This window comes from Bufo bufo, chromosome 2 (genome assembly GCF_905171765.1).
Source record: "Bufo bufo chromosome 2, aBufBuf1.1, whole genome shotgun sequence".
Classification (NCBI taxonomy): domain Eukaryota; kingdom Metazoa; phylum Chordata; class Amphibia; order Anura; family Bufonidae; genus Bufo; species Bufo bufo.
The window spans coordinates 109,700,155-109,712,985 of NC_053390.1; positions in this window are offsets into that span (position 1 = coordinate 109,700,155).

Below are 12,831 nucleotides of genomic sequence, written 5' to 3' on the forward strand. Positions count from 1 at the left end.
CAGACCCCTCGGAGATATAATCTTTCATGGCTTGTCTCTCGGGACCCGAAAGATTATACAACCTGGACTTGGGTAATTTTGCCCCGGGAATCAGGTTAACCGGGCAATCATAAGGACGATGAGGTGGTAGTTTCTGACAACCCTTTTCAGAAAAAACGTCCTCAAAGTCCGAAATAAATGTAGGTAGGGAAGCTATGGAGGCGATTAAGCAATTGTTATTTAAGCAATTCTCTCTGCAATGCTCACTCCACTCCAATATCTCCCTGGCCTGCCAATCCACCACTGGATTGTGCGCTACCAACCAGGGAAGACCCAATACCACCGGAGAGGGAAGGCCCTCCAGAACGTAACATGAAAGACACTCATTATGGTGGTCCCCTACCCGAAGGTGTAAATTACGAACAATGTGGGTGAGGTTTCTCTGAGACAGAGGAGCAGAATCTATAGCGAATACGGGAATAGGTCTCTGCAGCGTACAGAGAGACAAACCCGTAGTGCGGGCAAAATGGGCATCAATCAAGTTTACCCCTGCTCCACTGTCTAGAAAAACAGAAATAGACTCCGTCTTAACACCAAAAACAATGACCGCTGGTAACACAAATTGAGATGTTCGTATGGAGGAAACGTATACCCCCCGGCTGACATCCTCCGCACAGCCCGGGGTTAGTAGTTTTCCGACGGTCTTTTGTTTTTGAGAAAGGAGGGACAGACATTAATGAAATGACCCCTCCCCCCACAGAAAAAACAAGCCCCCTCCTACGGCGAACCTCGGGAGGACGGACCTGACGAGAAGTTCCGCCTAGCTGCATAGGCTCATCTAAGTCAGTACAGGCTGACTGTTGCTTGGGAGAGGTAACCAATTGCTCCGGAATTTTCGATCTCTCCCTAAGACGTCTATCTATTCTGATAGAGAGGGACATAACAGCATCAAGGGAAAGGGGGGTCTCATACAGCGCCAGTGCATCCTTAACCCTTTCAGATAACCCAGAGCAGAACTGACTCCTGAGAGCCGGGTCGTTCCACTGAGTATCCGTAGCCCACCTACGGAACTCTGAGCAATATTCTTCTGCTGACCGATCTCCCTGTAGGAGTCTCCGTAACTTCGACTCAGCCAGGGCGACTCGGTCAGGGTCATCATATATGAGACCCAAAGCCCCAAAAAATCCCTCCACTGACCGAAGAGCCTGAGAACCAGGGGGTAACGAGAACGCCCAGGATTGCGGATCCCCCTGAAGCAGGGAAATGACAATCCCTACCCGCTGTTCTTCATGACCTGAGGAGTAAGGGCGCAACTTAAAATATAATTTGCAGGCCTCACGGAACGTCGCAAATTTGTCCCTTCCCCCAGAAAATCTGTCGGGAAGAGCAACCTTGGGTTCAGTGACAACCTGGTTACCCATAGCAACCGCTAGGGGTGCGGTCTGCTGCATTTGCTGCTGTTGTTGGAGAACAGACGCCTTCAATCCTGCCACCTCCAAAGACAGGCTTTGAAGCTGTTCTGCCAAGGCATCAATAGGATCCATATTGGATTCTAAGTAGAGAGAGAAAAAAAAAAACAACAAACAAAAAATTAAAAAAAAATATTATTTTTTTTATTTTATTTTTCTCAAAAAGTAAGGGCCAGTTATAATATCACGGTCGGCGTGGCTATCACATACGTGACACAGAGGGAGGGAACGAGGAAGGCCCTGCCCAAGTGAGAGGGAAGATGGTGACCCCTGACTCACCTGGCGGCTGGCACCTGGCTGCCCTGACGTCCCTAGACGGGTTCCTCACCCGTACGCCGATCACGTGCCTAAAGCCCTGGCTTTCCCTGAGCTGAGCCCTAGGTAGTGAACAGGGCGATGGGAACACTAGTCCGCACCACTAACTCTAAGGGAAAACACCAAGGGGAGGACAGACAACACAGACTCAACATATATTCCCAGGTGGGCGACAACAGGAGACAACAATAAGCCAAACAGGGATCCGGAGGGTAGCACACAGGAACAACAACCAGGATTAACCACTCCAGTGGGTCAGTATAGATGTCCAGGCAGGAAGCTCTATAACTGGCAACTAGAGAAGTGTGAGGGGAGAATATAAGGAGGTAGGGAGTGGCAGACAAGAAACAGCTGAGGAGGAGAAGCTACGGATCCCTGAGAGAGACAAAAAGGATAGCAAGGCAAACACAGAAAACAATAACTAAGAAACACCGTGATCTTTAGATATAGAGCGCGCAGCCACCCGCTGCGACTTCCTGACCCCGGGTATAACGGAGTCAGACGTGGCTCTTGATACCCTCGTGACACAAGAATAGGACATCAATTTTAGATAGGGCAGGCACACCTCCTTCTGGTATGGAAGAGATAAAATCGCCGACCACGGCATGTGACTCTCACACGTGACTACCCACACGGCGTACAGTGAGGAAGAAGCTCCTCCACACACTGCGGTGCATACTCCAAACCGCAAGAAAAATAATGGTCATCGATTTTATCTCTTCCCTACCAGAAGGAGGTGTGCCTGCCCTATCTATAAATGTTGTACTCCATATTTTCTGGATTGAGAGTGATTCAGAGAGCAGAGAACCCTCCGCTATCCATTCTTTTGTAGTGTGAGCCCTTCTATACTAAGGATTTTAAGAATAGGACATGTTCTATTTTTTGGCGGAACAGAAGTGTGGATCCGCAAATGCGGATGTGGACAGAACATTCCGGCCCCATTGAAAATGAATGGGTCTGCACCTGTTCCGCAAATTGCCTAGACCGCTTTTTGTAAAAACTAGCTCTTTTAAAATAAAGTGATGACATTTTTATAAATGGACCAAAACTGCGTTGTGTCATGAAACATATTCACCATTTTTCTAACCGGCACCTGGATCTAAATACTTTTGTAATTGCATGTAAGTAAATATTTAGTATAGCCAGTGAGCTTTTCAGTAAAAGCTCACTGGCTGGTCTCACTGAGCTGGTCGATCGTCTAAATCTTTAACTGCCAACAGCCGTATGCAGGGCTTTTTTTCTGGCGGAACGCACCGGAACGGCGTTCCGCCACCTTTTGACATCGCAGCCTGCCATGCTCCAGCATCGCAGGCTGCGATGTATCAGCGGAGAGGGACTGGGAGGAGGAGCTGGGGGCCGGTGCGTTCACTGTGCTCCGGCCCCCAGCTCCAGTACAGTTATAGAATGTGTAAAATGAATAATGATTCTATTCATGAGGCCCCCTCTGTAGTAGAACATTCAATATATCCATCCTACTCACAGGGCTGTTATCGTAATCCAGGCCGGCCGGGCAGACGAGCAGCAGCGTCACTGACTGACGTCACGTGCCTGCCCGGCCTACTTTATGAATGAAGCAGGCGGCGCAGGCACGTGACGTCAGTCAGTGACGCTGCCGCTCGTCTGCCCGGCCGGCCTGGATTACGATAACAGCCCTGTGAGTAGGATGGATATATTGAATGTTCTACTACAGAGGGGGCCTCATGAATAGAATCATTATTCATTTTACACATTTTATAACTGTACTGGAGCGGCAATGGGGGGGGGGGTCTGTGGATGGCAGTGTTATGGGGGGGGTCTGTGGATGGCACTGTTATGGGGTGGGGGGGCTGTGGATGGCACTGTTAAGGGGGGGTCTGTGGATGGCACTGTTATGGGGTGGGGGGGTCTGTGGATGGCACTGTTCTGTGGATGGCACTGTTAAGGGGTGGGGGGGGTCTGTGGATGGCACTGTTATGGGGTGGGGGGGTCTGTGGATGGCACTGTTATGGGGTGGGGGGGTCTGTGGATGGCACTGTTATGGGGTGGGGGGGTCTGTGGATGGCACTGTTAAGGGGGGTCTGTGGATGGCACTGTTAAGGGGGGGGTCTGTGGATGGCACTGTTATGGGGTGGGGGGTCTGTGGATGGCACTGTTATGGGGTGGGGGGGGCGGTGGATGGCACTGTTAAGGGGGGGGGTCTGTGGATGGCACTGTTATGGGGTGGGGGGGTGTCTGTGGATGGCACTGTTATGGGGTGGGGGGGGTCTGTGGATGGCACTGTTATGGGGTGGGGGGGTCTGTGGATGGCACTGTTAAGGGGGGTCTGTGGATGGCACTGTTATGGGGTGGGGGGTCTGTGGATTGCACTGTTATTGGATGGGGGTCTGTGGATGGCACTGTTATGGGGTGGGGGGGTCTGTGGATTGCACTGTTATAGGATGGGGGGGTCTGTGGATGGCACTGTTATAGGATGGGGGATCTGCGGATGCCATCCCCAGATCCCCCATTAACAGTGCCATCCCCAGATCCCCCATTAACAGTGCCATCCCCAGATCCCCCATTAACAGTGCCATCCCCATCTGGGGGGTTTCTTTGCTGGGCTGGACTTTTATAGTCCCCCCAAATTTTACTTGCATCCCTGTTCTCTAAAGGGGCGGTTTTAGGGGGCGGTCCTAGGGGTGGGTAGGGGCATGGCCAAGGGGGGGGGGCTAAGTTCCACTACCTTTTTTCTGAGAAAAAAAGCCCTGGCCGTATGTCCTGTTCAATGGTGGTTTACAACAGGGGCACTTGGATCAGTAGCTCTGGGCCCGACGCTTCTGTGGGGCTCATTGCCACCCAAAACAGCCATTGCAAGGAAAAGTGTGATGCTGGTAGGAGAAAGGACCTGTGATGACATCATTAGGGATGAGCGAAAGCGAATCGACTTCGAATGAAACATCCGAAGTCGATTCGCATAAAACTTTGTTTCAATACTGTACAGAGCGTGCACTCTGTATAGTATTAGAATGTATTGGCTCCGATAAGCCGAAGTTATTACTTCGCGAAGTCTCGCGAGACTATGCATAATAACTTCAGAAATTAATTTATACTGTAAAAAAACATTTCCCGAGCAGGGGTTCGGCTTCAACTTGGAACCGAACCCGAGTTCGGGAAATGTTTTTTTACAGTATAAATCAATTTCTGAAGTTATTATGCAAAGTCTTGCGAGACTTCGCGAAGTAATAACTTCGGCTCATTGGAGCTAATACATTCTTAGTGTTCATTCACACGTCCGCACTGTTTTGCGGATCCACAAAACACCAGGCCGGCACCCCAATAAAAATGCCTATTCTTGTCCGCAGTTGTGGACAAGAATAGGACATGTTCTATTTTTTTCTGGAGCTGCGGACGGGAAGTTCGGGGCCGCGAAACCGGAGATGCGGACAGCACACTGTGTGCTGTCCGCATCTTTTCTGTCCCCATTGAAAATGAATGGGTCCGCATCCGTTCCGCATAATTGTAGAAAGGATCCGGACCCAAAGTGCTACATGTGAATGGACCCTAATATTGTACGGTGTGCTCGCTTCATACAGTATTGAAACAAAGTTTTATGCGAATCAACTTTGGATGTTTCATCCGAAGTCGATTCGCTCATCCCTAGACATCATCACCGTGTGATCAGTAACATATAGATGAGGTCATCACAGTTCTTTTCTCCTCCAGGAGGAGTGTTGCTACAGGAGAAGTTTGCCATAATTTGATGTGGAGATTACATCAGGAAAAGGTGAGAGGTCGTTATAGTATATACTGCATACTGTGGGGTGTTATACTTTATACTGCAGGGTACTATATACTGTATATTGTGGGGTGTTATACTATATACTTCATACTGTAGGGTACTATGTGCAGTGCACTGTCGGGTGTTATACGGTACTATATTCTGGTGGTTGTTATATACTGCATACTGTGGAGTGTTGTACACTATGAGAGGCTGGGGGTGTTATACTATATATTTGGTATAGTTTTCTTTAATATTTACCATAAAAGAATAAATATGGGGCGGTTTGCGCTGGAAAGGGGGGATGGTCGAGGTAAATGGAAGGAGGGGGCCCAAGATGGGTAAATGCAGCGTCCCACATCAGTGTGTAAATGGGACACTTTAAACATCTGAATATATATACAGTGCCTTGCAAAAGTATTCACCCCCCTTGACTTTTTTTTGTATTTTGTTACATTAGAGCCTTAAGTTCAATGTTTTATTAATCTGAATTTTATGTAATGGACCAGAACACAATAGTCTAAGTTGGTGAAGTGAAATGAGAAAAATATATAAATAAAACTATTGTTTAGAAATAAAAAACAGAAAAGTGGCATATGTATTCACCTCCTTTGTTAGGAAGCCCATAAAAAGCTCTGGTGCAACCAATTACCTTCAGAAGTCACATAATTAGTGAAATGATGTCCACCTGTGTGCAATCTAAGTGTCACATGATCTGTCATTACATATACACACCTTTTTTGAAAGGCCCCAGAGGCTGCAACACCTAAGCAAGAGGCATCACTAGCCAAACACTGCCATGAAGACCAAGGAACTCTCCAAACAAGTAAGGGACAATGTTGTTGAGAAACCAGGGTTAGGTTCTAAAAAAATATCCAAATCTTTGATAATCCCCAGGAGCACCATCAAATCTATCATAAACAAATGGAAGGAACATGGCACAACAGCAAACCTGCCAAGAGACGGCCACCCACCAAAACTCACGGACCGGGCAAGGAAGGCATTAATCAGAGAGGCAGCACAGAGACCTAAGGTAACCCTGGAGGAGCTGCAGAGTTCCACAGCAGAGACTGGAGTATCTGTACATAGGACGACAATAAACCGTACGCTCCATAGAGTTGGGCTTTATGGCAGAGTGGCCAGAAGAAAGCCATTACTTTCAGCAAAAAACAAAAAGGCACGTTGTGAGTTTGCAAAAAGGCATGTGGCAGACTCCCAAAATGTATGGAGGAAGGTGCTCTGGTCTGATGAGACTAAAATTGAACTTTTCGGCCATCAAAGAAAACGCTATGTCTGGCGCAAACCCAACACATCACATCACCCAAAGAACACCATCCCCACAGTGAAACATGGTGGTGGCAGCATCATGCTGTAGGGATGTTTTTCAGCAGCCGGGACTGGGAAACTGGTCAGAGTTGAGGGAAAGATGGACAGGGATATTCTTGAGCAAAACCTGTACCATTCTCTGTGCGTGATTTGAGGCTAGGACGGAAGTTCACCTTCCAGCAGGACAATGACCCAAACACCCTGCTAAAGCAACACTTGAGTGGTTTAAGGGGAAACAAGTAAATATGTTGGAATGGCCTAGTCAAAGACCAAATCTCAATCCAATAGAAAATCTGTGGTCAGATTTAAAGATTGCTGTTCACAAGCACAAACCATCCAACTTAAAGGAACTGGAACAGTTTTGAAAGGAGGAATGGGCAAAAATCCCATTGGTAAGATGTGGCAAGCTCATAGAGACCTATCCAAAGTGACTTGGAGCTCTGATTGCCGCAAAAGGTAGCTCTACAAAGTATTGACTTTAGGGGAGTGAATAGTTATGCACATTGACCTTTTCTGTTATTTTGTCCTATTTGTTGTTTGCTTCATAAAAAAAAAAAAAAAAAAACATCTTTAACCACCTCCGGACCGCCTAACGCAGGATCGCGTTCCGGAGGTGGCAGCGCTGCTCACAGTCACGCATATACGCGTCATCTCGCGAGACGCGAGACTTCCTGTGAACGCGCGCACACAGGCGCGCGCGCTCACAGGAACGGAAGGTAAGAGAGTTGATCTCCAGCCTGCCAGCGGCGATCGTTCGATGGCAGGCTGGAGATGTGTTTTTTTTAACCCCTAACAGGTATATTAGACGCTGTTTTGATAACAGCGTCTAATATACCTGCTACCTGGTCCTCTGGTGGTCCCCTTTGTTTGGATCGACCACCAGAGGACACAGGTAGCTCAGTAAAGTAGCACCAAGCACCACTACACTACACTACACCCCCCCCCCCCCCCGTCACTTATTAACCCCTTATTAGCCCCTGATCACCCCTAATCACCCCTGATCACCCCATATAAACTCCCTGATCACCCCCCTGTCATTGATTACCCCCCTGTCATTGATCAACCCCCTGTAAAGCTCCATTCAGACGTCCGCATGATTTTTACGGATCCACTGATAGATGGATCGGATCCGCAAAACGCATCCGGACGTCTGAATGAAGCCTTACAGGGGCGTGATCAATGACTGTGGTGATCACCCCATATAGACTCCCTGATCACCCCCCTGTCATTGATTACCCCCCTGTCATTGATTACCCCCCTGTCATTGATCACCCCCCCTGTCATTGATCACCCCCCCTGTCATTGATTACCCCCCTGTCATTGATTACCCCCCTGTCATTGATTACCCCCCTGTAAAGCTCCATTCAGATGTCCGCATGATTTTTACGGATGCACTGATACATGGATCGGATCCGCAAAACGCATCCGGTCGTCTGAATGAAGCCTTACAGGGGCATGATCAATGACTGTGGTGATCACCCCCCTGTCATTGATTACCCCCCTGTAAAGCTCCATTCAGATGTCCGCATGATTTTTACGGATGCACTGATAGATGGATCGGATCCGCAAAACGCATCCGGACGTCTGAATGAAGCCTTACAGGGGCATGATCAATGACTGTGGTGATCACCCCATATAGACTCCCTGATCACCCCCCTGTCATTGATTACCCCCCTGTCATTGATTACCCCCCTGTAAAGCTCCATTCAGATGTCCGCATGATTTTTACGGATGCACTGATAGATGGATCGGATCCGCAAAACGCATCCGGACGTCTGAATGAAGCCTTACACGGGCGTGATCAATGACTGTGGTTATCACCCCATATAGACTCCCTGATCACCCCCCTGTCATTGATCACCCCCCCTGTCATTGATCACCCCCCCTGTCATTGATCACCCCTCTGTAAGGCTCCATTCAGATATTTTTTTGGCCCAAGTTAGCGGAATTTATTATTTTTTTTTCTTACAAAGTCTCATATTCCACTAACTTGTGTCAAAAAATAAAATCTCACATGAACTCACCATACCCCTCACGGAATCCAAATGCGTAAAAATTTTTAGACATTTATATTCCAGACTTCTTCTCACGCTTTAGGGCCCCTAGAATGCCAGGGCAGTATAAATACCCCACATGTGACCCCATTTCGGAAAGAAGACACCCCCAGGTATTCCGTGAGGGGCATATTGAGTCCATGAAAGATTGAAATTTTTGTCCCAAGTTAGCGGAACGGGAGACTTTGTGAGAAAAAAATTAAAAATATCAATTTCCGCTAACTTGTGCCAAAAAAAAAAAATTTCTATGAACTCGCCATGCCCCTCATTGAATACCTTGGGGTGTCTTCTTTCCAAAATGGGGTCACATGTGGGGTATTTATACTGCCCTGGCATTCTAGGGGCCCCAAAGCGTGAGAAGAAGTCTGGTATCCAAATGTCTAAAAATGCCCTCCTAAAAGGAATTTGGGCACCTTTGCGCATCTAGGCTGCAAAAAAGTGTCACACATCTGGTATCGCCGTACTCAGGAGAAGTTGGGGAATGTGTTTTGGGGTGTCATTTTACATATACCCATGCTGGGTGAGAGAAATATCTTGGTCAAATGCCAACTTTGTATAAAAAAATGGGAAAAGTTGTCTTTTGCCAAGATATTTCTCTCACCCAGCATGGGTATATGTAAAATGACACCCCAAAACACATTCCCCAACTTCTCCTGAATACGGCGATACCACATGTGTGACACTTTTTTGCAGCCTAGGTGGGCAAAGGGGCCCATATTCCAAAGAGCACCTTTAGGATTTCACAGGTCATTTACCTACTTACCACACATTAGGGCCCCTGGAAAATGCCAGGGCAGTATAACTACCCCACAAGTGACCCCATTTTGGAAAGAAGACACCCCAAGGTATTCCGTGAGGGGCATGGCGAGTTCCTAGAATTTTTTATTTTTTGTCACAAGTTAGTGGAAAATGCTTATTTTTTTTTTTTTTCATACAAAGTCTCATATTCCACTAACTTGTGACAAAAAATAAAAACTTCCATGAACTCACTATGCCCATCAGCGAATACCTTGGGGTCTCTTCTTTCCAAAATGGGGTCACTTGTGGGGTAGTTATACTGCCCTGGCATTCTAGGGGCCCAAATGTGTGGTAAGGAGTTTGAAATCAAATTCTGTAAAAAATGACCTGTGAAATCCGAAAGGTGCTCTTTTGAATATGGGCCCCTTTGCCCACCTCGGCTGCAAAAAAGTGTCACACATCTGGTATCTCCGTAATCGGGAGAAGTTGGGGAATGTGTTTTGGGGTGTCATTTTACATATACCCATGCTGGGTGAGAGAAATATCTTGGCAAAAGACAACTTTTCCCATTTTTTTATACAAAGTTGGCATTTGACCAAGATATTTATCTCACCCAGCATGGGTATATGTAAAAAGACACCCCAAAACACATTCCTCAACTTCTCCTGAATACAGAGATACCAGATGTGTGACACTTTTTTGCAGCCTAGGTGGGCAAAGGGGCCCACATTCCAAAGAGCACCTTTCGGATTTCACAGGTCATTTACCTACTTACCACACATTTGGGCCCCTAGAATGCCAGGGCAGTATAACTACCCCACAAGTGACCCCATTTTGGAAAGAAGAGACCCCAAGGTATTCGCTGATGGGCATAGTGAGTTCATGGAAGTTTTTATTTTTTGTCACAAGTTTGTGGAATATGAGACTTTGTATGAAAAAAAAAAAAAAAAAATCATCATTTTCCACTAACTTGTGACAAAAAATAAAAAATTCTAGGAACTCGCCATGCCCCTCACGGAATACCTTGGGGTGTCTTCTTTCCAAAATGGGGTCACTTGTGGGGTAGTTATACTGCCCTGGCATTCTAGGGGCCCAAATGTGTGGTAAGGAGTTTGAAATCAAATTCAGGAAAAAATGAAGAGTGAAATCCGAAAGGTGCTCTTTGGAAGATGGGCCCCTTTGCCCACCTAGGCTGCAAAAAAGTGTCACACATCTGGTATCCCCGTACTCAGGAGAAGTTGAGGAATGTGTTTTGGGGTGTCTTTTTACATATACCCATGCTGGGTGAGATAAATATCTTGGTCAAATGACAACTTTGTATAAAAAAATGGGAAAAGTTGTCTTTTGCCAAGATATTTCTCTCACCCAGCATGGGTATATATAAAATGACACCCCAAAACACATTCCCCACCTTCTCCTGAGTACGGAGATACCAGATGTGTGACACTTTTTTGCAGCCTAGGTGGGCAAAGGGGCCCATATTCCAAAGAGCACCTTTCGGATTTCACAGGTCATTTTTTACTGAATTTGATTTCAAACTCCTTACCACACATTTGGGCCCCTAGAATGCCAGGGCAGTATAACTACCCCACAAGTGACCCCATTTTGGAAAGAAGAGACCCCAAGGTATTCGCTGATGGGCATAGTGAGTTCATAGAACTTTTTATTTTTTGTCACAAGTTAGTGGAATATGAGACTTTGTAAGAAAAAAAAAAAAAATCATCATTTTCCGCTAACTTGTGACAAAAAATAAAAAGTTCTATGAACTCACTATGCCCATCAGCGAATACCTTAGGGTGTGTACTTTCAGAAATGGGGTCATTTGTGGGGTGTTTGTACTGTCTGGGCATTGTAGAACCTCAGGAAACATGACAGGTGCTCAGAAAGTCAGAGCTGCTTCAAAAAGCGGAAATTCACATTTTTGTACCATAGTTTGTAAACGCTATAACTTTTACCCAAACCATTTTTTTTTTACCCAAACATTTTTTTTTTATCAAAGACATGTAGAACTATAAATTTAGAGCAAAATTTCTATATGGATGTCAATTTTTTTGCAAAATTTTACAACTGAAAGTGAAAAATGTCATTTTTTTGCAAAAAAATCGTTAAATTTCGATTAATAACAAAAAAAGTAAAAATGTCAGCAGCAATGAAATACCACCAAATGAAAGCTCTATTAGTGAGAAGAAAAGGAGGTAAAATTCATTTGGGTGGTAAGTTGCATGACCGAGCAATAAACGGTGAAAGTAGTGTAGGTCAGAAGTGTAAAAAGTGGCCTGGTCTTTCAGGGTGTTTAAGCACTGGGGGCTGAGGTGGTTAAAGTTGTAGGCATGTTCTGTAAATTAAATTATGCAAATCCTCAAACAATCCATGTTAATTCCAGGTTGTGAGGCAAGGGGGGTGAATACTTTTGCAAGGCATTGTATGTGTTTATTTGCATTGTATGGTATTTCCTTTTATCAGGCTGGCAATGTCATTACACCCACTCGCCCCTAGGTGGTGCTGGCACCACATAATACATATAGCTTGGGTGTGTCTTGACAGGAAGTTAGATGAAGTTGGAATGTGAGAGGAGTAGAAGCAAGTTCATTGAGGAGAGAAACAGGCTGAGAAACATGTAGCTGTTTTCCTTTCCTCTGGGCCCTGATCAAGCCTGGAGAAGACTACCACAGCAACCAAGCACCAGACAGTGAGTCTATGTACAAAGATGAAGAGAGACTAGTGAGGGTAACAGCTAAACTTAGCTTATGGACCTCATTAGCACAAGTGACCAAGAGTAGCTTTCCGAGTGCCTGGACACAAATGGACATTTAGTGCGCAGAATTGTCCTTATCCACTACACAAGCCTTCCGGGTCATAGTGGAAAAACCTAAACCTATTTAGAAGAGTATCCTCCAATTAATGAAGCAGGTGTATTTGCCTGCCACAAGGGAGATCGCCCTTAACCCCTTAGGGACCCATGACGTACCAGTACGGCATGGATCCCGAGTCCTTAAGGACCCATGACGTACCGGTACGTCATGTATAGTTCCGATCACAGCCGCCCGGCGGGCGGTGATCGGAACCTGGTGCCTGCTCAAATCATTGAGCAGGCACCTAGGCTAAATGCGCGGGGGGGTCCCGTGACCCCCCCCCCCGTGTCGGCGATCGCCGCAAACCGCAGGTCAATTCAGACCTGCGGTTTGACGCTTTTTATTGTGAGGGCGGCGGTAGT